The sequence below is a fragment of the Oryctolagus cuniculus genome, chromosome 1, assembly GCF_051225735.1.
Source record: "Oryctolagus cuniculus isolate XC-2025 breed Fujian yellow rabbit chromosome 1, ASM5122573v1, whole genome shotgun sequence".
NCBI classification, from domain to species: domain Eukaryota; kingdom Metazoa; phylum Chordata; class Mammalia; order Lagomorpha; family Leporidae; genus Oryctolagus; species Oryctolagus cuniculus.
In genome coordinates, this window is record NC_142867.1 from 23,218,823 (window position 1) to 23,245,961 (window position 27,139).

Here is a 27,139-nt window from a genome sequence, read left to right on the forward strand (position 1 = left end):
TTGTGGCAAAGAAATTAAATGATTGAAATGCCAGCAATGAAACTCACTAACTCACAGCAGGTTGTAGGAATTTCCCAAGATCAACTTGGCATACATGTCAGTACTTGCTGCATCACAATACTTTTTAAATTAACATTTTATTTGTACTTAATATTTAGCTTGTGGTTTTTTTATTGACATTTGCTACATAATTCCATCAAAACTGACTATATTTTATTAACTCCAAATTATCATACATGGTATAGAGTATAAAAACAGATTTATGAAAACCAGGGGGCAGGAAGCTTGAGACGAGAACTATCTTTGTAAAGGAAGAATTCTATTCCATGTTTTTCTGATGACAAAATTGCATCTTCCAAAGCTCAGAGGATAACAAATAGAAATTTTCGGATGAAAAATTTGACCACTTCCAATAATTCTTCAAGATCTGGACTTGCTATTTTGTAGTGATAAAGGTGCTTATCATTCTGGGGTTCTCATTCAGCAACACCTTCCTTTGTGTTTTGGAAAACAGATGGTTTTTGGTTTTTGATGTTTGGTAAATCCAAAAAGGATAGAGGATGACAAGTATTCAAGTGGAAAGTGGTTGGGTAAGAAGTTGTTTAAAAACGCAAAATTTCTAAACATAGTTCCAGTTTCTTGACTGTATTTCCTTAATGTTGCTGAGGTACATTAAGCTGCACTGCATTTGTTTTCAACGTGGACTCAGTTAAATGAAAACTGAAAAGACTCTTCCGAGGGTGCAGATACAGATCACAGTCCCTTTGGTGGCAGTTTCCCTGATTATGTTTGCATGTGGCCTGAAATATCCTCAGACCATTGTATGTCCTCTTTCTCTTCCTGGTCTCTGTCGTTCTGCTTCCCCCACCATCTTAAGAATAAAGTCAATAGAGATTGCTTGTTTCAATTATGGACATTTGCTAATCTTGTGGAGTACTTTTCTTGGTATTATTTTTTAATTTTTCACCACAATACTGAAAGGTAAATATTATTTTCATCAACAGTCAGGGTGAGGGCTGAACAAGTCACCGTTTCTCATAGTGTTCATTTCACTTTAACAGGTTTCCTTTTTGGTGCTCAGTTAGTTGTCACCTACAACTTAATATGTTATCCCTCTTAGTATTTTTGTTTGTTCTACTTAATACTTTTGGTTGAATACTGTAATCAATACACAATTCTTCTTAAGTGCTGAAACTTAACTGAAAAGTGATCACTGTTAAATATAAGAGTGGGAAGAAGAGAGGAAAGAGATGTGCAATTCCGGACATGCTCAAGCTGACTTACCTCAAACGGTAGAGTTAGAAACATACCAGGGGATTCCAATTCAATCCCATCGAGGTGGCATGTACCAATGCCATCTCACTAGTCCCAGTGATCAATTTCTGTTCACAATTGATCATAATGATAGGACTAAGAACCAAAGGGATCACATAAACAAGACTAGTGTCTGCAAATACTAGCTGATAGAATCAAAAAGGGAGAGAATGATCCAACATGGGAAGTGAGATACACAGCAGACCCATAGAATGGCAAATGTCCTAACAGCACTCTGGCCTCATAATAAGCACTTAAAGCATGCGGATCCGGCTGAAATGCCCATGAGAGTATTTCAGGCATGGAAAGCCAAGACACTCTGGGGAAAAAAAAAAAAAACCCTAAATGAAAGATCTCTGTGAGTGAGATCCCAGTGGAAAGAATGGGTCATCAAAGAAGGAGGTAGCTTTCTCTGAAGGGAGGAAAGAACTTCCACTTTGACCATGGCCTTGTCTAAATATAATCAGAGTCAGTGAACTCAGGGGGCTTCCATAGCCTTGGCAACTCATGACAAGAGCCTAGGGTGATTACTAATGCCATAAACAAGAGTGTCAATTTGTTAAGTCAACAACAGGAGTCACTGTGCACTTACTCCTCATGTAGGATCTTTGTCCTTAGTGTGCTGTACATTGAGATTTAATGCTATAACTAGTACTCAAACAGTATTTTTCCCTTTATGTTTCTGTGTGGGAGCAAACTGTTGAAATCTTTACTTAATGTATGCTAGACTGATCTTCTGTATATAAAGAGAATCGAAAATGAATCTTGATGTGAGTGGAAGGGGAGAGGGAGTTGATAAGGGGAGGGTTGCGGGTTGGAGGGACGTTATGGGGGGAAGCCATTGTAATCCATATTCTGTACTTTGGAAATTTATATTCATTAAATAAAAGTTAAAAAAAGAAAGGTAAATATTATTTTCGCATTTTTTTTCAGATGAATAAGTTGACTCCAAGAGAAAATAAAATATTTACCTAAGAAAACATAGCTACCAGGACAATGTAAATCTGAGCAATTTACTTTTGACTTATAAACTCAAGATCTTATTATGAAACTAAATTGTCTGGGAATTAGAAAGTCATTACAGTAATCTTGCTTTCTTAGATATATTCTTCTTCATGGACACCTCATTCCATTGTGTGTCTATACCTATTTTATGATTTTCCATTGAAGTAATTATCTTTCCATCATCTATCAATAAACCCAAATGTTAATCTATAGCTCAACAAAATTTAATCCAGTGAGCTTGTTAATTTGACTAACATTCATATAAGTATCTATAAATGATCAGTAGTCTTCCCAGTTGTTACCTCCCCCAGAGTTAATCACAATTCCCATTTTTAGCACCAAGGTTACACGTTAGCTGGTTACAGACTTGAAATATGTGAAAATATGGAATGTGTACTCTTGCTTTTCTTACATTCATGTTTCTTTCTGATATCATATTCTGCATACTTAAAGAGTTCTCATACTTATATATGTATGAAATATGAATGTGTATAGAAATATAAATATTAATATATATATAAATATACATTATTTATTGGTTGTATGACTGTATCATGGGTCCTTAAAACCATTCTCAAGTTCAATGATTTGCCATAAAGATATGCAGAACTCAGAAGAGCTTTTATACTCTTATAGTTTGTTACAGTGAGGAGGTATTGATTAAAAACAGCAAACATAAGAGTCACTTTTAGAATCTAGGAGAAGCCTAGTGAACACTTGCAATAATCCTCTCTCAGCAGATTCATATACATAGTGCTTAATTTTTCTGATGATGATATGTCATAAAATCTATAGAAAATTAGAAAATATAGAAGCCCATATGATCCAGGGTTATTATGGGGGATTGGTCAGTAGGTATAGAATGTCTGAGAACCAAGTTGTTTCATCTCTAGCCAGACCCTCTATGGTCAAGCTTAGAGGGTGTGGTCCAAAGCCCTCAACACAAATCCTATTATTACTATAAATTTCCTGGCATGGCTCAAGGCTCCAAAGAGATTTCCATCAGGTAGGATATTCCAAGGACTTAAAATATCTTCTCCCAGGAACCAGTCATGAATGTGAATGGGAAAGGTTTGAATATGTTGAGACAGCTGAGTTTACCCTTTGTTGTATACCAGGTCTCCTAATGAGGGAACTTTCAAGCTTTTGTTTAGTTGAAAAAATCCTAATGTACTTTTAATTTTGAAAGATATTTTCAGTGAGTATAGATTTATGAGATAAAAGTGGCTTCCTTTCTACAAAGACATCACCCCTTTGTCTTCTGACTTGCAGAGTTTGCAATGGTAGGTCTGCCATGGTTCTTACCATTGACTCTCTATGGTTAATATTTCATTATTTAAATTTTATTTATTTATTTATTTGAAAGAGTGACACGGGGCAGGGGGGTAGAAGGGTGGGAATCTTCCATCTACTGGCTCACTCTCCAAATGACCTCAATGGCTAGGTGAGAGCCAGGCTGAAGCCAGGAGCCAGGAATTCCTTGCTTGTCTCCCACAAAGGTGTCAGGGGCCCAAGTACTTGGGCTGTCTTGCACTGCCTTTCAAGATGTATAAGCAGAAAGGTAGATTGGAAGCAGAGCATCCAGGACTTGAACCAGTACTCCAGTATGGGATGCCAACAATGAAAGTGGTGATTTAACCCACCATGCCACAAAGTGAGGACCAAGATTCTTTTTCTCTGGTTGTTTTTGAGATTCATATTTTAAAAAGCAAGAAAATTAAAAATAAAACTTTAGTTATCATCAGTATGATTATGATGTTGTTAAATGTGTGTATGTATTTGTATGTTATTTATCTGGTTTATAATTTTCTGAATTCTTGACATAATTTCATTTTCAATCTACCCACCTCCTTGGCTGCTGCCCTTATTGTATTTTTTGTTTTTATCTTTCAATAATTTTACTTTGATACATTTAAATGTCTTTGCCATGTATATATAAACTGCTTGTGGTTCCCATTGTATATTAAATCTGGTTTTATTGGTCTTTTTAGCAATTTTATTATTCTATGACTTACTTTTTCTTAGTGCTTATACAGATTGGCATTTGATGAGTTTCTTGAAACTGTAGCTCTGTATCAAGATTTTAAAATTTGGTTAAAGCAGTTTAAATATGTTTTTTCTAATACTTCTACCCTTATATTCTCTTCTACTTCTTGGATTCTCTATTTCATGTGTCTTTACATTTTCCCACAAATTATGGAAAATTTTTTTAGTGATTTCTATTTTGTCATTTAGTTTGAATATAATTTCTGTTGCCTCATTTTCAAGATAATTGATCTTTTCTTCTACAAAATCTAACCTGTTACTAAGCTCATCTAGTGAATTTTTATTTTATGTACTTTTTTTTTTAGCTCTGTATGTTCTTTTTGACTCTTTCTCTGAGGTTGAATTTTTCTGTTTTGTGGGATTCATTTTTTTTCATCTCTTGGGCATATTTCCAACACTTGTCTTAAAGCCATCATGTTGCTTCTATCATTTCTATCCTTCTGGAAGCTATTTCCATTAATTTACTTTTTTTGTTGATCGTATTTTCCTCATTCTTTGAATATTCATAATTTTTTTTATTGAGTACAGGACATGAAGCATATAGCATTGATGACAATTTGCGTGCTTTTTTACTTTCCTCATAGACAGTAAAAGTTTTGTCAAGTGGCTTAATTGATTTGGAACTCAGGGGCAGGCATTGTGAACCTGCAGAGTAAGCTGCTGCTTGGGATAATGGCAAACCATACTGGAGAGGTGATTTGAGCTCTAGCTACTCTGCTTCTTTTCCAGTTACCTAAGGACATGCTTTGGAATCTAGCAAATGATGACCCAACCACTTGGGTTTCTGCCACACATGTGGGAGACTTAGATGGAATTCTTAGTCTGGCTCAACCCTGACATTTGCAAGCATTTTGGAAGTAAAACAGCTGGTGGAAGATCTCTCTTTGTATCTTCCTTTCTCTGCCAATCTACTTTTCAAATAAATGTTCAAATCTTTTTTGCAATCACTTTCATTTTCCCCCTCAATGTTCCTCATTGAGCTCTCTCAATTTGTGTATAAGGTACGTCTACGAGGGCCTATAATAATTTTCATGATCTACTTTATGACTACCTTTGACATTCATGTTCTTTTGTTCCATCTTCTTTAGGCATATTTGTCTTTTGTCTTCTCACTACTGCAAGGTTTGCTTAGACTTGAATCTTTATTCTGGCTTCTCTCTTTGCATAGCATGCTCATGTTCAATTTGCTTATAATCCTGTACATTCAATTCAAGATTTGTTTGGTTTTCTCATCTTCAGAGACATGTTCCAGACTGCATTTCTAAAAATACATATTCAATCATTTCCCCAAGTAATCACAACTCCTTCATTCTGCTTTTCCTCATAGCAAATGCTACTGATATGATAAATATATTTACCTAAAGCATTCAGAATATAATGTGCAGTCCTAAATTTTGTCTTTTTTACTAGCGTCCTAGTTGACTGACAGAATGCCTGGGACATTAAAAAGATGTTTGTTGAATGAGTGGATAAATGATTCATAGTTTCTTATGTACCAGATGGATCTGGCGATACCTGCCCTTAGCAATTCTTGAGTATTAAATGAAATATTGTCTGCATTGTGCATATTTGTCATTTTTAGAAAGCACTCTAGCTATGTTTGGAAAATCTTTGATTTACGAGTTTCAGTGCTGGAAAAGGACCCAATTACTACTTCTGAAAGCAAATGGGCCAAATATTTATCCTCCCCCATGGACAGACTGAACCCAGTTCTGGTTTGATTGGGACTGCCAAGCCTGAGCTGTGGGGCTTTCAGAAGGACTTTTCCACGACAACGAGAAAACCAGTGGCTGTACACATTTACTTGGATGTAAGCATGGCATCTATGTTTTGGTCAATTGTATGTTACCACTTCTGAATTAGACTGTGTAGAGTTATCTGAAGAAATCAGAGAGTTCACTTCAGTCATTGTAGGGAGGCTTATGGTGCTGTGCCAGCAGCAGCATTGATGGCTGGTGTCCAACAGCAGTGGTGTTCTGATCAAAATGATAATTTTCACACCCTTCTGAATCTTGTCATCAGCTCCCTCATATTTTTTTTGTTATTGTTAAAGTAGTCTTGGGGAACTTTTGTAGTGTTTTAGCCAAAAACTCTGGTACACTCTTGATACCTTCTTGACTTAATTTTGAGGATAAATTGTTTTAAAGTTGTAAAAGCATTCATTAAGATTTTATTGTTGCAGAGTAGAGCTCAACTGAACATCTAGGTAGATAGTGGGAAACACCTGCAAATATAAAGGATTTGCTTAAGTGGATATTGTATGTGCTTTGAAGAATTTGATTATAGCAAGTTTCAGGGTGTGTTGGAAAATTACTTTATGATTTACTTTATTTTATTTATATGAAATACAGAGTTACAGAGAGAGGGAGAGACAGACTGTGCCGATCTGAAGCCAGGAGCTTCTTCCGGGTCTCCCACATGAATGCAGGGTCCCAGGCCATAGCAGAGAGCTAGATGGGAAGAGGAGCAGCCGGGACTAGAACCAACGCCCATATGGGATGCTGGTGCTTCGGGCTAGGGCTTTAACCAAGTGCGCCACAGCGCCAGCCCCGGAAAATCACTTTATATTCTGCTTGTAATAAATGCTGGGTTTTGGGCCGACACCGCGGCTCACTAGGCTAATCCTCTGCCTTGCGGCGCTGGCACACAGGGTTCTAGTCCCGGTCGGGGCGCCGAATTCTGTCCCGGTTGCCCCTCTTCCAGGCCAGTTCTCTGCTCTGGCCCGGGAGTGCAGTGGAGGATGGCCCAAGTGCTTGGGCCCTGCACCCCATGGGAGACCAGGATAAGTACCTGGCTCCTGCCATTGGATCAGCGCGGTGCGCCAGCCGCAGCGGCCATTGGAGGGTGAACCAACGGCAAAGGAAGACCTTTCTCTCTGTCTCTCTCTCTCACTGTCCACTCTGCCTGTCAAAAAATAAAATAAAAAAAAAAATGCTGGGTTCTATTTGACTGTATTGTACAATGGGTAGAAATGAGTTTAGTTTCCTTAAAACACGGAGGGAAGTAGTACAGTTTAGCAAAGTTGTATATATTTCAAATGATGGTGGAGTCAGAAACATGACCATTGGGGTAAACAAATAAGGCATATGTGTCTGTAGGTGAGAAAGTGAAAAAAGATGTGTTTATTAGTTTTGATATATAATGAAGAGTTCCATGATATATAGCAAATATTATTTATTGCAGATATGTATGTTTCTATCCTGGATTGAATAGGTGACCTTGTTCTGTTGATCTTGGCTGATCTCTGTTGGAGTGGTTAAATTTTGCTCCTCATGTCTGTCATTCTCCTATAGATTAGCCCAGGGATATTCTCATGACAATGGAATAATGTAGAGGAGCACACAGAACAATGTCTTCTTGAAGCTCAAGTTTTTAACTCACATATAGTCAAGTTCATGTCATTCTTCAGGGTTATGGAACCCATAGAGGCAAGCTCTGAGTCAACAGGCTATTCAAGTCACCCTGTATAAAGAAAAAAAAAAGTTTTGAAAAGCTACATGACAAAGGGTAGGAATCCAGAGATGGGTGAAGCATTTCAGTCATCATTCCAATCTATCATAATCCGTTCTGTATCTTTTGTGGGTATACAAAACTGACTTCTTTCAGGTAGGTATTATTGCATTACCTAATGTGCACATGGTTATCTCAGATTCTATACCCTACAAAAGTTACTTAAAATTCTTTGTCCTGAAGTTCTCTTCATGGAGAGCCCTGACCTGTCAGCCTATGAGGCCATCAGCCACTTTCTCCCATCCTTAGTCATTCTTTCTTCTTTACTCCCATCTGTCTGTCAAACAAAATTCACTGATTCCTTAATTTGTGTAAATGATTTGTTAGTCCCTGAGGACAAAGAGCTACAAAAAGATCAACATTGTGTTTGTCCTTGTATGTCTTTAATGCCCATGGCAAAGACAGACATTAATAAGGAGTAGACAGAAGTAAATTTTATTTCCTTTTCTCACTCTGCTCAAGCATCAGGTAACTTTATTACTGCTTCAACACACTGAGCACTCTTCCTCCTAAGGGCTTTTGCATGTCTTGTTTCTGTTTGGAATACTGATTCTCCAGGTTTCTGTATGAGTTACTCCCAAAGACTTCAGTCCTCTCTGCTTTAAGACAGAGACCTTCCCTAACCACCTGTCTAAAATGGCACACTTCCAATTGCTTGCTTCCTCTAATCCTTGTTGTCTCTTAATAGAGTGTTTGTTTATCTGTTTATCATTTTTCTCTTCCACATTGCCGAGAAGACAAATTCTGTGAGAGACTTAAGCTGTTTTGTGGACTTCCATCACTGAATGGCATGTTGCTACTTCAATATTTTTTAAAAGTCTTACACTCATATGACAACATTATTAGATAATGCATTCTTATTGTTATCCTTATTTACTGATCTTGGCTACTGAATTGTGTGGTGCCTACCATGGGTCCACTTTCCTAAGGCGTCATGAGTGTATAAAAACTAGTCAACATTTCCTGGACTAATTTCTGGGTCCTTGGACTTTTTGGCTCCTACTTTACACTTTAATAACTGTCTCAGAGCGTGATGATATTTCAGTAGTAAATCACTGAATTTTATTAAAATTTTGCTCTTCTAAGTGATTTTGAACCAAATCTCCTAGATAACACTGAGGAGAGAAAGCTTTGTGCAAATTCTTCAGTGTTCTAAACACATAAAATGAGCGAGATCCTCTGTTCAGTATTTCACTGAGGTAATGCTCCCCTCACCACAGCTGTGTAAATTAGCACCTGCCAGGAATTTACTTACAAGTGAAGTAAACAGTTTCTTGAAGGCCACATAGGTCTTAGGTTGTATTGTTATTAAAGAAGAAGATTGAATTGGAATCCCCTGGTATGCTTCCAACTCCACCACTTGGGGCAAGTCAGCCTGAGCATGTCCCAAATTATACATCTCTTCCCTCTCCCATTCCCACTCCCATGTTCAACAGGGATCACATTTCAGTTAATTTTCAACACTTAAGAATAACTGTGCATCAATTACAGAACTAAACCAGTCATATTAAGTAGAACAGATAAAAAAAACTACTAAGAGGGATAATGTATTAAGTTGTTCATTAACAGTCAGGGCTATGCTTGGAAGCATACCAGGGGATTCCAATTCAATCCCATCGAGGTGGCATGTACCAATGCCATCTCACTGTTCCAGGTGATCAGTTTCAGTTCACAGTTGGTCATGGTGGAGGGACTGGGAGTCAAAGGGAGCACATAGACAAGTCTAGTACCTGCTAACGCTAACTGATGGAGTAAATAAAGGGGAGAGTGATCCAACATGGGAAGTGAGATACTCAGCAGACTCATAGAATGGCAGATGTCCTAAATAGCACTCTGGCCTCAGAATCAGCCCTAAAGGCATTCGGAGCTGGCTGAAAAGCTCATGAGAGTATTTCAGGCATGGAAAGCCAAGACACTCTGGCAAAAGATCTCTGCGAGTGAGATCCCAGTGGAAAGAACAGGTCATCAAAGAAGGAGGTACCTTTCTCTGAAGGGAGGAGAGAACCTCCACTTTGACTATGACCTTGTCTAAACAAGATAAGAGTCGGAGAACTCAGAGGGCTTCCATAGCCTTGGAAACTCATGACTGGAGCATAGGGAGATTACTGATGCCATAGACAGGAGTGTCAATTGGTAAAGTCAACAACAGGAGTCACTGTGCACTTACTCCTCGTGTAGGATCTCTATCCTTAATGTGCTGTACATTGAGATTTAATGCTATAACGAGTACTCAAACAATATATTTCACTTTGTGTTTCTTTGGGGGTGCAAACTGTTGAAATCCTTACTTAATGCATACTAAACTGATCCTCTGTAAAAAAAAAAAAAAAAAAATTATCAACTCCCAACTTGACTCTCACTGGGATTAAACATGACAATAGGTCTGATATGATTTCATCATCATTTAAAAAAATCATCTATTATTTTTCACTTTATGTTTCTGTGTGGGAGCAAACTGTTGAAATCCATACTTGATGTATACTAAGCTGATATTCTGTATATTAAGATAATCGAAAATGAATCTTGATGTGAATGAAAGGGGAGAGGGAGTGGGAAAGGGGAGGGTTGTGGGTGGGAAGGACGGTATGGGGGGGAAGCCATTGTAATCCATAAGTCGTACTTTGGAAATTTATATTCATTAAATAAAAGTTTAAAAAAAAAAGAAGAAGAAAACTCTGCTATTGAGATCATGGTCCCCAACATGCTAACCCCCATTAATGTGTCCACTAATAGAGGTGAGAAGCCCCAAGCCTCCAATAGTAAACAAAATCAAAGAATAGTAAATTTTGATTGTCTGTTTTGATCAGTACATATTTATACACAAATTGAAATATCTCATTGTATCCCAATACTATGTTCAATGATTTAGTCTTTAAAGATTTATTTTATTCAAAGACAAACACAAATAAATTATCTAAAGGAGTTAATAAAGAAACAGGCAGAGTATACAAGTATTTTCTGCTTTTAGAGTGCTCTAAGCTTTTTTATTATTCTTTTTAAAATTTATTTAAAGAGAATAGATTTCATGTATTTCATATATACAATTTTAAGTCCATAATGGAACTTTTCATCCTCTCTCCCGCTTTCCATTGTTTCTTTTTTTTTTCCCCTTTTAACTTCTATGATAACATAGTTTCAATTTACTTTAAAGTCACAAACTTAATCCTCTACCACATAAAAAATTCAACATGTACAAAGAAGAATGAAAATCAAATTGAGGCCTTTTTGCTTTTTACTTGTTAAACTTATTATTCTGAGAAGTATTAAGCCTTTTTACTGGGATGTAAATTTAAAATATGCTATTTGAAAAGCTTAAAAAAAAGAAAGAAAGGTAGAAGGATGGAGGGTATTAGGGAGGGAGGAAGGGAATATCATAATATTCTTAGACTTGTATCTATAAATCGTATTGAATCTGCTAAAATTAATTAAAATTAAAATTAAAAATGAAAAAGAAGACCACTGTTCCACAGGCGACAAAGACAAAAAGCAATAATCAAATCTCAAGATGTCAATTTCACTCATATACATTATGTTTTTTATACTCTATATATTAGCTACAAATCAAAGCATAGTATGTGAAACTATTGTTAATTAAAAAGAAAATCAAATTAATGTTATTAAGTTATTTTCACATGGTTACAGCTCACTATATGAGTGAGTAATAATAATTTAAAAAAAAAAAAAAACGCAACCCCTTAGGGTTAGAACTATCCAGTTGAGGGGTGGACATTACTGTATAGCTTAGTAAGCCATGACTTGTGACATTTGCATCTCTTATCAAAGTACCAGTTTGAATCCCAGCTACTCTGCTTCCAATCTAGCTACCTGCTAATGCACTTGAGAAGCCAGTGGATGATAATTCAAGTACTTGGATTCCTGCCACCCATGTTGAAGAGCCAGATGATTTCTTGATCTTTGGATTCAGCTTCACCCAGTCGTGGCTCTTGTAGGCATTTGAGGAATAAACCAGCCAATGGAGGATCTGTCCTTCTCTCTCTCTCCCCGCCACACACTCTGCCTTTCAAATAAATAAATAAATCTGTTTTTTAAAAGAATTATCCAATTGATTTTTGAAAGTCAAGAAAAGTATATTATGAAACTCAAAACCATAGTGATATATCACTTCACTCTACTTAGAGTAGTTGTTGTTTAAAAAACAAATGATAATAAACGCCACTGATTATGAGAAGAAAATGAGAATGTAAATGATCACAGCCATTATGGAAAACAGTGTGAGGGTTCCTCAGAAAGCTAAAATGTACTACCAGATTATCCTGCAAAACCACTGCTTAGTGTATGTCTGAGGGAAACGAGTTCAGTCTACCAATGAGACATTTGCATTCCCATGTTTATTACAGCACTTTCTCAAAAGCCAAGAAAAGCAACAGCCTAAGTGACCATCACCTGATGAGTGATTAAGACATTCACAATGTAATATTACTCAGCCATAAAATGTATGGAATCTTCATTTGCAACAACATGGATGGAATTGAAAGTCATTATGTAAAGTGAAATAAACCAAGCACTGAAAAACAAGTGTTAAATGATCTGACTCAACTGTGTGTCTAAGAACAGGTAATTGCTCAGAAATTAGGAGAATAATGTGATGTTTACCAAAGGAGGGAAGAAAGGTGGATGACAAGAGGGAAGATTTATTAACAGGTACTAATTTATAACTAGAGATGTGTAAGTTTTATGATTCTAATGTATAGTAGGACAACTATAGGTAATGTTAATGTACTATATATTTCTCTATAAAATAAAATGGAAGATATGTTTCTTTTAAATAGTTGCCATGAAGCATGTTAACCATTTGAGGACATCGACATATTTACCCTGATTTAACATTACAAAATGTATACATGTATAACAACATAATATCCCATAATACTTTCAATTACTATATAACTATTAAAATTATCTGAAATAAATACAAAACTATATTCAATAGTGACACATAATGCCTGACAATTTTGGCATATTCTGATGCCAAAGACTTAGACAACAACAAAAAGAAAAGACACAATAGACTTGATGAAAATGAAAAACTCCTGTACATTAAAAGACTCTGTTATCAGAGTGAAAAGACAATTCATAGAAAAGAAGAAAATATTTTCAAATCATTTCTGTAATTAAGGATTGATATCTAGAATATATAGAGAATTCCTAAAACTCAACAACAACAAAAATAAGCATCCTAATTCAAGAATGAGTACTCAGATTTGGATAGACCTTTCTCTGTAGAAGAAATACAAATGGTTAATAAACACATGAAAGATGATCTACATTGTTAAGCAGTAGGGAAATAAAAATCAAAATCAAATGAAATACAACCCATTAAGATGGATGACTACTGACAGGAAGGAGAAGGAGGAAAAATACAAGAAAGAGGAAGAAAAATAGGAAGGGGAGAGGAAGGAAAAGATAAGCATTGGCAAGGATGTGAAGAAATTGGAACCCTTAGGGACTATTAGTAGGAATGTAAAATGTATAGCTTCCATGATAAGGAGGCTAGCAATGTCTCCTAAAATTAAAAGATAGAATTTTCATGTGATCCAGAAAATATTTTTCTATATATACATCCAAAAGTCTTGAAAACAATATATTGAGATATTTGTACAGCCATATTATTGCAGTATTATTCACATTAGCTAAAAGATAAAAACAACCAAAGTGTCTATCAACAGATAAATCCATTAAGTATATACAAATAGAGTACATACAACATTTTACCACAACCAAGTACACATACAATAGAATATTATTCACACTTAAAATGAAGTAATTCTGACATATGCTACAACATAGATCAACATTATACTTATAGAAATAAATCAGTCTGAAATGAAAAAATTGTTCTTTTCCTTTATATGTCAGTTGTAGAGTAATAAAATTCACAGGGAGAGAAAGTAGAATGGGGGTCGCCAAGGAACTGGTGGGAGAGGGAAAGTAAAGCTATTGTTTATTTTTTTTTCATTATCTAAGTTTTTTTTTAAGCTTTTATTTAATGAATATAAATTTCCAAAGTACGACTTATGGATTACAATGGCTTCCCCCCCATACCGTCCCTCCCACCCACAACCCTCCCCTTTCCCACTCCCTCTCCCCTTCCATTCACATCAAGATTCATTTTCGATTATCTTAATATACAGAAGATCAGCTTAGTATACATTAAGTATGGATTTCAACAGTTTGCTCCCACACAGAAACATAAAGTGAAAAATAATAGATGATTTTTTTAAATGATGATGAAATCAGAGCAGACCTATTGTCATGTTTAATCCCAGTGAGAGTCAAGTTGGGAGTTGATAATTTCTTTTTACAGAGGATCAGTTTAGTATGCATTAAGTAAGGATTTCAACAGTTTGCACCCCCATAGAAACACAAAGTGAAATATATTGTTTGAGTACTCGTTATAGCATTAAATCTCAATGTACAGCACATTAAGGATAGAGATCCTACACGAGGAGTAAGTGCACAGTGACTCCTGTTGTTGACTTTACCAATTGACACTCCTGTCTATGGCATCAGTAATCTCCCTATGCTCCAGTCATGAGTTTCCAAGGCTATGGAAGCCCTCTGAGTTCTCCGACTCTTATCTTGTTTAGACAAGGTCATAGTCAAAGTGGAGGTTCTCTCCTCCCTTCAGAGAAAGGTGCCTCCTTCTTTGAAGACCTGTTCTTTCCACTGGGATCTCACTCACAGAGATCTTTTGCCAGAGTGTCTTGGCTTTCCATGCCTGAAATACTGGCAAAGCTATTGTTTATTGAATACAGTTTCTGTTTTGTGAGTTGGGTCCCGGAAGGGGCTAGAGCTCATAGAAAGGTAGGCAGGCTCCCTATCTCAGCCTATGTGCCTCTGAGGCCCTGCCCATCAGGGAGAGATTGAGTAGATATCATCATCATCATCATCATCATCATCATCATCAAAGGGAAAAATAAAATTAAAGTAACAGGGAATGCACCAGGTAGCATTTTCTTTAGAGGCAGGCAGGACTAGATTCACTTTGTGATCTGTTACTATTATTGTGGACCTAATAATTTAATTTTCCTGGAACTCAACTACATAAGCTATAAAATGAACATAATAATTCCTTCTAGCCCTATTTTGGGGATGATGACACAAAACATTGAACAGGATTAAATACTACATAGTTTTAATGATCTTGTGATTATTTTAAAATTTACTTTGAGTGAAGGTGAAAATATTTTACTTTGACTGTGGCGCAGTAAGTTAATCCTCTGCCTGCGGTGCCGGCATTCCATATGGGTCCCGGTTCTAGTCCCAGCTGCTCCACTTCCAGTCCAGCTCTCTGCTAATGCCTGGGAAATCAGTAGAAGTCCTTGGGCCCCTGCACCCACAAGGGAGACCTGGAAGAAGCTCCTGGCTCCTGGCTTCGGATCGGCACAGCCACTGCCTATTTTCTAGCTCGTCTATAGTCTTTTTATTTGTTGAAATGTTTATTTAGTGGTGCCAATAAGCCTTTGATGATAATGCAAATTTTAAAAATAATAAATAAGATGTTGAAAAAGAAAAAATGCAAGTTTTTTTCTGGTATGATTATTATTTTGAGGCTGTACACATTGCCAAATGCATTGATTATATTGATATATATATACTGTCCTTATCCAACATGAAGCATAGAGCAAACCATAGCTTGCTCTTCAATTTTGATCAGTCCATGGTACTCACCAAATACAGGATTGGCAATTCCAGTTTGGTTTCTCTGATGCCTTTGCCTCAGGTTTTACATGATTTCTCTATTCTCTGTGGAATTTCTACCTACTGGCTCATATTATGTTTCACAATCTTCCAATTTCCATTTGGAGGCAAGAGGTGAACAAGCATGAGGGTCTAGAGATGAGATGCAGCATTTTAAGAGAATTACAGACCAATATCCCTGATGAACATAGATGCAAAAATCCTCAATAAAATTCTCGCCAATAGAATTCAACAACACATCAGAAACATCATCCACCCAGACCAAGTGGGATTTATCCCTGGTATGCAGGGATGGTTTAATGTGCGCAAAACAATCAATGTGATGCACCACATTAACAGACTACAGAAGAAAAACCATATGATTATCTCAATAGACGCCGAGAAAACATTTGATAAAATACAACACCCTTTCATGATGAAAACTCTAAGCAAACTGGGTTTGGAAGGAACATTCCTCAATACAATCAAAGCAATCTATGAAAATCCCACAGCCAACATCCTATTGAATGGGGAAAAGTTGGAAGCATTTCCACTGAGATCTGGCATCAGACAGGGATGCCCACTCTCACCACTGCTATTCAATATAGTTCTGGAAGTTCTAGCCAGAGAAAATTAAGAATTTTTAAATCAAGGAAATATCACTCAGTAAAATGGAGGGAGAGCTTGAGTCGAGGTCAAGGCAGCCTTGACGACAATGCTAAAAAAAAGCACAGAGAGACAAGGCGTGCGGGAGCTACGGAACCAGGAAGATCAGCAACAAAATATAAGGTGACACAGAAAAGCTCCCAAGATTCTAGGTAGTGAAGCACAAAGGTGACAGCAAGAATGCCACATTCCCCTTTTGTCTACGGTGAGGATGGAAGGATTATGTTTAGTGTGACTTTGCTGGACTTGACTGATTTCTGATAGCAGCTCTGAAAGGGGCCATTTGAATTTTAAGAGAAAGTAAGTTTGAATTTAAAGAGAAAATATACTTCTAGGTAGAGCTATGTATTGTGAGAGAACATGAAGCACGTGTAACCAGAGGCTTATCTTCTCTACGGCCTTGAAATTCCACCCACGAGTGGTCACCTGCCCTGCCTGTGGGTGCCAGCTCTTAGAATGGCAAGGACTTTCTGAAGTTCCAAGTAAACACTGACTGTGCCTGCATGCTCAAGCAGAAAATTGAAATACCTATGGGTCCAGTTACAGCCCTTCCTACATTTCAGCTGCCTTACTTTTGCTCAAAGAAACTCAGGATCTTAGAGTTTGCCCATCTGCTCAGCTATACTCAGGCTTAAAGATCTTTGAATCAGATTCCTAACAAGCTGAATTCATCCTCCCAAATCAAGCAGAATGTGAGATCTGAGAGTATCCTGGAATGTGAATGGCTTCCTCACTTTCATTATATTCATTAGAAGGTTGTATAAGTCACCGGGGCATCCAAATTAGCTTTTAATGATGAACTCCAAAAACAAAGCCTAAATGAGTGGGTGGAAAGGGGCTGGAATAACTGCAGAATTCCTTTGTGCCACCTCCACTTAGTTAATCATTTACTGATGCTTGGAGGAAGAAATCTGTGTGGGAACATAATCGTGGGGGGGTGGGCAGTGGGTTTAGGGTGTATGTAGGAAAACGTGTATTGAAATCGAAAGATTTATTTTGCATGTGCCCAATCTAGGTGACTCTAAGGAAAATGTTTAACTTTCTTTGAATCTGTATCTTTAGGTTTGAAATAGGAATCATAACATTTTTATGTGATTAGGGTGCTAAATATGTGTATATGAAACTCCCAAACATATTTTGTGGCTTTTAATATGTGCTCAATTCATGGCACTGATTGTGTTACTCTTGACTTCTGTTTTTTTCTCACTTTTTAAAAATTTTCATTACTATAAAGAGAACAGACTTCATCTATCTCATAGATACAGTTCTAAGATAACTATACCTCCCTTCCTCCCTCAATCCCCTTTCTTTCTTTCTTTCTTTCCTTTAATTTTTTTTTTTATTTTTGCAAAAAATATTTTCAATTTACTGTATAATCACAAATTTAATGCACCACTAACTATAATGTTCAATAAACAAAAAGTACAAAGACTGTCATCCCACAGGAATATAGACTAGGGCTATAAACAATAACGAAATCGTAGGATGTCAGTTTCATTCTTATGTATTGGTGGGATTTTTTTGTATTCTATATTCTATATTAAGTACCACATATCAGTCTTTTAGGGACTAGCTTATTTCACTAATCATAATCATCTCCAAGTGTACATCATTTCACAACTTGGTTCTCCCTCTCCACTCCTGTCTCCCCTGTAAATCATATCAAATAAGAACTGGATCCTTCTGCATCAGGAGATACACTCAGTACTGAGGGAAAATCAACATGTTTTATAATATGTATTAATGACAACCAATTCCTCAATCAGATTATGATTCTTTTCTGAGGATTATGTAGTAGGATAGGAAGTCTGACTTGCATCGTCAAAATGTGAATCCCGGCTCTCTGCAGTGGAAGGAATTTGAGTTAAACTGGGAACAGATTCCTGACCACCACGATGACATGACTGTATGATTATATACCTTCTGCTCTCTAGACATATTCTTCTCCAGGAAGATAAAGAAAAAAAAATTTAAACATTTTTCTTTGTTTTGATAGCAGTTAGATTTTCTAACTTTATTTTAGTGGAGTGCTTTGCTTCATATCAATTTAAAATGTAAAATGAAGGGTCCGGTGTCGTGGCTCACTTGGTTAATTCTCTGCCTGTCGTGCCGGCATCCCATATGGGCGCCGGGTTCTAGTCCAGCTCTTCCAGTTCAGCTCTCTGCTGTGGCCCGGGAGGGCAGTGGAGGATGGCACAAGTGTTTGGGCGCCTGCACCCGCATGGGAGACCAAGAAGAAGAACCTGGCTCCTGGCTTTGGATCAGCATAGCCCTGGCCGTAGCAGCCATTTGGGGAGTGAACCAATGGAAGGAAGACGTTTCTCTCTGACTCTCTCTCTCACTATCTATAACTCTACCTGTCAAATTAAAAAGGAATTTTAAAAATTTACAGCCCCCACAAAAAACAAACAAACCTTTTGTATGGCAAAGTTTTGAATATTTTTAGCATGGTGGTTGAATTCTTACAGATTATATAAGTGTCTCCCAAATGTAGCCCCCAGAAAGGACTGAATACAAGAACTCAACATTTTTTGAAAGAGGAGGTGAAAGAGTGATGCATCCCATTATAGAATGATTTATTAATAGAAACATTCCAGAAGTTCTAGGCGACAATATTTAGGACTGATTTTCCCTACGTGCCATTGAATATATGATTTCATTTCAGCAAATATGTTTATGATCTCAGGATGTCCATTGAAACTGGAAATGTTCATTGAATCATCTTGGTAGAAAGCTTTCTCTTTTCCCTCCACCTCCTCTCCCTGCCTGCCCACTCTCCTTCCACCTCTTACTTCCCTTATTCTTTGTCTCTCTCTCTCTCTTTTTTTTTTTTTTTTTTTTTTTTGGCAGGCAGAGTGGACAGTGAGAGAGACAGAGAGAAAGATCTTCCTTTTCCATTGGTTCATCCTCCAATGGCTGCTGCGGCCGGCTGATCCGAAGGCAGGAGCCAGGTACTTATCCTGGTCTCCCATGGGGTGCAGGGCCCAAGCACTTGGGCCATCCTCCACTGCACTCCCTGACCACAGCAGAGAGCTGGCCTGGAAGAGGGGCAACCGGGACAGAATCCAGCGCCCCAACCGGGACTAGAACCCTGTGTGCTGGCGCCGCAAGGCAGAGGATTAGCTTAGTGAGCCGCGGCGCCAGCCTGGAATAAATTTAACCTACAAATTTTTAAGACATGAAAATTCTACATTTTTATGGTGTACTGTGTGATATTTCAATATATGTATATATTGTGTCATGTCCAGTCAGAGAAATATAGTTCTCAAACATTTAACATTTCTTTAGGAAGAAAACATCTAAAATCCTATCTAGTGTTTTCATTTTTAGAGAGAAATATATTGCTCTATTACCATTATCTGTAGTCATTCTACAATGCCACTTAATCCAATAACTTTTTATTCCTCTCTTGCTGTTAGTACATATTAAGGAATTTTTCTCCAACCTCCTACCCCCTTTCCCTTCCTAGTTTCTGGCCCTAATCATTATACTTCTGTGTGATAAGTATTTTTAAGATTTCTTAATGAGATTGATTTATTTCTCTTATTTTTAGGATTTGTTTATTTATTTGAGGGAGACTGAGAGAAAGGAGAGAGAGAGAAAGTCTTCTATCTGCTGGTTCGCTCCCCAAATGGCTGCAATGGCCAGAGCTGTGTGGATCCGAAGCCAGGAGCCAGGAACCTCTTCCAAGTTTCCTGTGCAGGGCAGGGGCCCAAGCACTTAGGCCATCCTCTACTGCTTTCCCAGGCATGGCAAATAGCTGCATTGTAAGTGGAGCAGCCAGGACTCAAACTGGTGCCCCTATGGGATGCCAACACTGCAGGTGGAGGCTTTACCTGCTATGCACAGTTCAAGCCCTTGATTTGTTTCTCTTCACGTAACAATCTGTTCACTTAACATAAGGACTACATTGTTGCAAATGACAATATTACCTGCTTTCTATGGCTGAGCAGTATTCCCTTGTTTATATGTACCACATTTTCTTTCTCTACTGATCAGAGGGTAAAATAAGTGGTATGCACATTTTAATTACATTGTTTCTTTCTGTCTATGAACACAGATGTCTTTCTATTTCTTTGTCCTTTTTGACTTATTTGATCAATGATTTATAGCTTTCATTGTAGAGAGCTTTCACCACTTTGGTTTTATTTATTCAAAGATTTTTTTTTTTTTTTTTTTTTTGGTAGCTGATGGAACTGGGATTTCTTGCTTGATTTCTTTTCAGATGTTTCACTACTTGTATAATAACATCATTGTTTTTTCTTTTCTTTTCTTTTCTTTCTTTCTTTCTTTTTTTTTTTTTTTAACACTGTATCCTGTAGTCTTGCTGACTTTTCTCATCAGTTCTCAGGGATTTGGGCGGGAGTCTTTGGGGTTTTCTACTTAAAAGAACATGTAATTAGAAAATAGTGGAAATTTTATTTTCTCTTTTCTGATTTACAGGTGCTTTGTTTCCGTCTTTCACCTCATACTCTGTTAAGGATTTCCAGGACTGTATTAAATGAACATGATAAAAGCAAGCATCTATGTCTTGTTCTAGATCTTACTGAGCATGCCTTCAACTTTTCCTCATTTAGTATAAGGCTAGCATTTGTACAGTCTTTATTATGTTAAGATATATTACTTCTGTACCTAATCAGTTTAGAGTTTTTGCCATGAAAGATACTGACTTTTATCAAATGATTTTTCTGCATCGATTGAGGGAATCACATCATTCTTGTTCTTCATTCTGTTGATGTGGTGTATTATGTTTATTGATTAGCATTGTTGAGACATCCTTGAATCCCTGGGGTGAATCCTAGTTGATCCTAGTGAATATTCGTTTTAATGTACTGTTGGATTGGATTTGCTAGTTTTTGTTCAGGAATTTTGCATCTCTGAAAATGAAAAAAAATATTTTTCTGTAGCTATCTTTTTCTGCTGTAGTATTGTTTGATTTTAATGTCAATGTAATGCTGACCTCTTAAAATGGGTTTGAAAGAAGTTCCTTCTTTTCTAGTTTTTGAAATAATTTAATAAGGATTGGTTTAATTTCTTCTTTCAATGTGTCATTGAACCCAGCAGTGAAGCCTTCTGGCTTTTCTTATTGATAGGCATTCTTCAGTGACTAATTTCACTAATAATTATTGATTTATTTACATACTCCATTTCTTCAAAACTGAATCTTGGTATGTTACATTTACACAGGAATTTGTCCATTTTTATAGGTTGTCAAATTTATTGCCATATAATTGTTCATATTTATCTCTAACAGTCATTTGTGTTTCTGTGGTGTCATCAAAATATTTCCATTTCATCTGTAAGTGTATATATTTGATCTTCTCTTTTCTATGGTTAATCTGGCTAGGAGTTTGTCAGTTTTGTTTATCTTGTCAACCAGTTCTTTTGTTAATGATTTTTTTAGTTTCTATTGTAATTTATTTGTGCACTGAGTTTTATATCCTCCCTTCTACTAGTTTTTTGATTTGTTCTTTTCCTAGTTACTTGACGGAAGTGATAAGTTGTTTAGTCATGATCTTTCTTTCTTTTTGTTAATGTGCTATTTATTAATGTAAATTTTCTTCATAGTACTGCTTTAACTGTACCCCATATGTTTTGATATGTTGTGTCTCCATTTTTATTCATTTCAAGTAATTTTAAAGTTCCCTATTTAATTTGTTCCTGTGGTTGTTCAGGAGAAATATCTTTAAAGATTTTTCATTTCTATTTTTTACTTGTTGAACATTATGTTTAGTGCTCTGTTAAGCCTGTATTGATAATGTAAATTGCAATTATGTTATTGAAAAAAACTAAAAGAAAAAGAAAGAAAGGGGGGGTTGAGTGAGGAAGGAATAGAAGCATGATTATCTTCTTGAATTGTATCTATAAGATACATGAAAACTGTTCTCTATTAATATTTTTTGAAATTAATGTATTTTGTAGTTTCCAAAGTTTTTCTTGTTATTTATTTCTAATTTTATTGTAACATGGCTAGAAAAGGTACTCAAAATGCTTTCTTTCTCTTTTTTAAGCATTTCCTGAGACTTTGTTTTATCGCCTATCATATGATCTACTCTGGAGAATGTTCTTTGTGCTGTTGAGAAGAGTGTACAATCTGCATCTCTTGGATGTGATGACTGTTACATCCATTGATCTAGGATGCAATTTAATTCTGTCTGGACGATCTGTTCAATTGTAGTAAAATATTAAATTCCACTGCTATTTTTGTTTTGGAGTTTATCTTTCCCTTTAAGTGTATTATATTTACTTAAAATGTTTGGATGTGGTCGTATTGGGTATATATATATATATATATATATATATACAGTGTTTCCTCGTGTTGGAATCAAACCCTTTGATTACATAATGACATTTCTTACTTCTTTTTACAGTTTTTGACTTAAATTTGCTTTGTCTGATAAACCTACATTTAATCTTGTTTTTTTTTTTTCTTGTTTTCCATTTGCACAGAATACCTTGTTCCATCTTTTCACTTTAAATCTATGTCTCTCCTTGGTGTTCAAGTGGGTGTCCTGTTAGAAGTGTACAACTGGGTCTTGTTCTTAAATCTATTCAGCAAAATTATGTCTTTTAATTGAAGAATTTTATCCTTTTATATGTAATAAAATAATTATTGATAGTTAAGTTTTTACCTTTGTCATTTTGGATATTTTGTATTTTAATTATATTTCCTTTAAAATATATTTTATTGATATAAGGAGAACAGATTTGAAGTATTTCAAAGATATTTTTCTAAGACTATAAGAAAACTTCCCACCCATATTAGTGCCTCCTTCTTTCCATTTCTTTTCTGTTAATTTTTGTGGTAACATACTTTCAATAGTGCCTTTCTTTCTCTTTTACAATATTCATTTGTAGTTAAGTGAATTTTTCTAGTAACATACTTTCATTTTTTTCTTATTACTTTTGGCTAACACAAGCTTATAAAATTTATTTTAGTTATTTAATGCTGTTTTGAAATGATAGTAGTTTAACATTAATTATAAAACAAGGAAAGGAATTTACAAAAACTAAATTGATAAGGAAAGATAAAGTTAAAAAATAAAGAACTATTTAAACTTGTTCTCAATTCCATACCATGCTTAGTTTCTGATGTTCCATGTTACTTCTTTCTGTGTTGCTCATCTCTTAACATTATAATGTATATTTAATTTCAGTCTTCACACAAAAGATGAAAGTGGTTATATACCATGTTTGTAATATAATATATAACATATATGTATAGATATACATATATGTATAGATATATGTATCTATTATATATAATAGATGTCTATATATGATAATATAATATGTATAATATAATATAATATGTACAATATATAAAATATATATTATGTTATTTATCATAATATATATCATATATATGATAATATAACATGCATAATATAATATAATATCCATAATATATACATATGTATAATATATATACAGATGTATAGTTGATATATGTATGTATAATAAGTATACATATAGCATATATAATAGATATATAAATAATACATAATTATATATGCATATATTATTTATATGTCTATTATATATTATAATTTATATAATACATATTATATATAGATATATAATATATTTAATATATTATATAACATAATAAATTTTATATTAATGTATAATTACAATCACATAATCATAAATTTCCTAGCTTCTGATATTTTCTTCTTCCTTTTTAGCATTTCTTTCTCTTTGTTTAAAGAACTACATTTAGTATTACTTTTTAAAAAAGATTTATTTCATTTATTTGAAAGGCAGAGTGTCAGAGAGAGAAAGTGAGAGATAGAGAAAAAGAAATCTTTCATCCACTGATTACTCCGTAAATGGATAAGCCTTGTCTTGTCGGGAGCCTGGAACTCCATCCAGCTTCCCCACTTGGGTGGCAGGGTGCCATGCACTTAGACCATCTTCTGCTGCTTTTCCAGGTACATTGGCAGGGAGCTGTATCAGAAGCAGAATAGCAGATACTCAAAACAGTCCTTGGATATGGTGGCTTTACCCACTGTATAACAATGTCAGCCCCATGACATTTATTGTAATATTGGTCTGGTGGTGACAAATTCTCTCAGCTTTTGGTTGCCTAGGAATGTCTTCATCTCTCCATCATATGTGAAGGATAGCTTTCCTGGGTTCAGTACATTAGCTGATATTTTTTCCCCTTCATCTTTATTGTGTGTCATGTCATTCTTTCCCCACTTGTCATGGTTCTGATGAGAAGTCTGCAGTCAGGTGAGTTGAGACTCAATTATGCTATTTGCTTCTTTTTCATTGTAGTGTTGAAAATCTAGTCTTTAGCTTAAACCTTGAAGATCTTATTTATTTATTTATTTTTGACAGGCAGAGTGGACAGTGAGCGAGAGAGAGAGACAGAGAGAAAGTTCTTCCTTTTCCATTGGTTCACCCTCCAATGGCCGCTGAGGTAATCCAAACCCAGGAGCCAGGTGCTTCTCCTGGTCTCCCATGTGGGTACAGGGCCCAAAGACTTGGGCCATCCTCCACTACCCTCCCAGGCCACAGAAGAGAGCTGGACGGGAAGAGGAACAACCGGGACAGAACCAGCGCCCCGACTGGGACTAGAATCCGGTGTGCCAGTGCCGCAGGCGGAGGATTAGCCTATTGAGCTGTGGCACCGGCCGAAAGATCTTGATTATAATTTGTGTTGGAGTAGAATTGTCTGGGTTGCATCTGACTTCACCTTCCTGTACCGGGTACTCAATTCTTTCTCTAGGTTTGAAAGTTTTCCATTACTATCTCTTAGAATATGCTTTCTACCACCTTGGCATTCTCAAGGTCCTCTTGAACCCCAGTAACTCAGATATTTGCTTTTTTCATACTGTCTCAAATTTCCCATAAGCTTTCTTCATTCTTCTTGATTCCTTTTTTCTCCAACTGAATAATTACAAGCAACTTTTCTTTGAATTCACTGATTATTTTCTCAGTTTTCTGTATTCTGCTTTTTATGTCTTCTATTATGATTTTAATTTTACTTAGCATAATTTTCAGTTTAATAATGTTTGCTTTTAGTTACTTCAATTTCTTTATCAGTTCCCTCTGTTGAAATATTTCCCTAGTTTCTGTGAGTTCTTTGACTTTCCTTAAAGAAGATATTTTATAATTTTAATTCAAGCATTTTAATTTTAAATTCCAAGGTGGTTGGTTTCTGGCACCTAACTTTGCTAGTTAGGTGTTCAAGTTTCACAGTTGGCTGTTATTCAAAATGAACTTGGGAAGTACCTACAATGGGGTACTCTGTCCCTGTAACACCCTTGTGGGTCTGGGCTAGGCCAGGACTCTAGTTCTGATTCTACCATTGCCATGAAGTTAGAGAGCACACCTAGAGCCCGCAGTCCACTGAGACAAATGCATCATTGAATTAGGGATAAAGCATATCCTGATATGGCTTGTCTGCTATTGAGGTGGACTCACTGTACAGTGCTACTCCAACAAGCCACTGCTGATGCTGTATGGGTATAAGACTGATGATCTGGGGCCACAGAACTCCACCATGTGTTGGAGCATAGCCAATGGCTCTATTTGCAGGCATTGGCCTGGGGGCGGAAACTACTGGGACCTGTTCCATGTTGGGTTTTACCAGTCTGGCCGTGAGTATCAAAACAGTTCCATGTTTCCTTGCTGTCTACCCAAGTTTGTAAGAGGAGTGACAGAGGCAGCTTCTCAGCATCCTTGGAAAGCATTAGGTAGTTTCCATCTGGATCTCAAAGTCATTAGGCCTTGTGCAATTTGGGATGTATATACCATGCCCACAAAAAGTAGGAAATTTTACACAAATGTTCATACAAGTTCATCCCACCAGCAGGCAGGTCTCTTGCAAAGGGCCAAGGACACCAGAGGGTGATTAAAGTAGAACCCTGGCCTCCCAGACTGGCACCAATCTAGATCATGCTTGGATCCCACAGTCACACTAGGACCCGCAAATCCTGAGGTACATGCCGGGCTCACTGAGGCCAGCATTGGCACCTGCTGGAAAGAGTTGTACCATGAGAGCTCAAGACTCTGCCCAATGCCAGAACAAACCTAGAGACTCAGTCTGTGAACCTCAGACTAGGGATAGAAGCCTTGGGCTTTTCAGGCTCTGGGTCTCAAGGCAGTATTAGCCTGGCTCTGAGTTGCAAGCTATGGCCCTAAACACACTCTACTGCTCTACTCAACAGGGCTGGAGTCTTTCTCCACCATCTACTACCTGTTGAGGAAGAGATGGTGTAAGCTGGCTGGTTAGGGGCTCAAAATAATTAGTCTGCCAGCATGGACCAATAGCTCTGTCTAACTGAGTTTTATGATGTGGCCTTGCCACTGACATACATTCTGTCTCCCTCCTTCAAGGAGGAGGTATCTCTGTTCACATTGTGCTCCTTGGAGCTGGAGCCCGATGAGCAGGCAACCCTTTTCTTTTTTCTTCAATGTGACTTTTCTTGTTATCGTACTAAAAGAAGGTACTGTGATCTCTCACCTGGCTTCTGTTGCTTTGGAGATAGTGACTTGGTAGGTGAACAGGTGTCCAAATTCTTGTCTCTGTGGAGAGATGGTGGCCAGAACGTCCTACTCAGACACGATTCTTACTTCCCCTCCTCTATATATCTCATTTTACTTAACTATTGATCTCATGAATGGCACTTTGTTTTATTCCATTTCTAGGCTACTATGAATGGTACTACAAAAAACATGAGAATCTGGATATCCCTTTAATATAATGATTTCATTTATTTGGATATATAACCAGTAGAGGGAGTGCTAGATTATATGATAGATCTATTTTTAGACTTTTGGAATATTATACTGTTTTTCAGAGTGGCTGTACTACTATAATTTCCACCAACAGTGTAAAAAGGCTGTTGTTCCTCTGTTTCCTTGTCAGCATTCATTAGTTTTG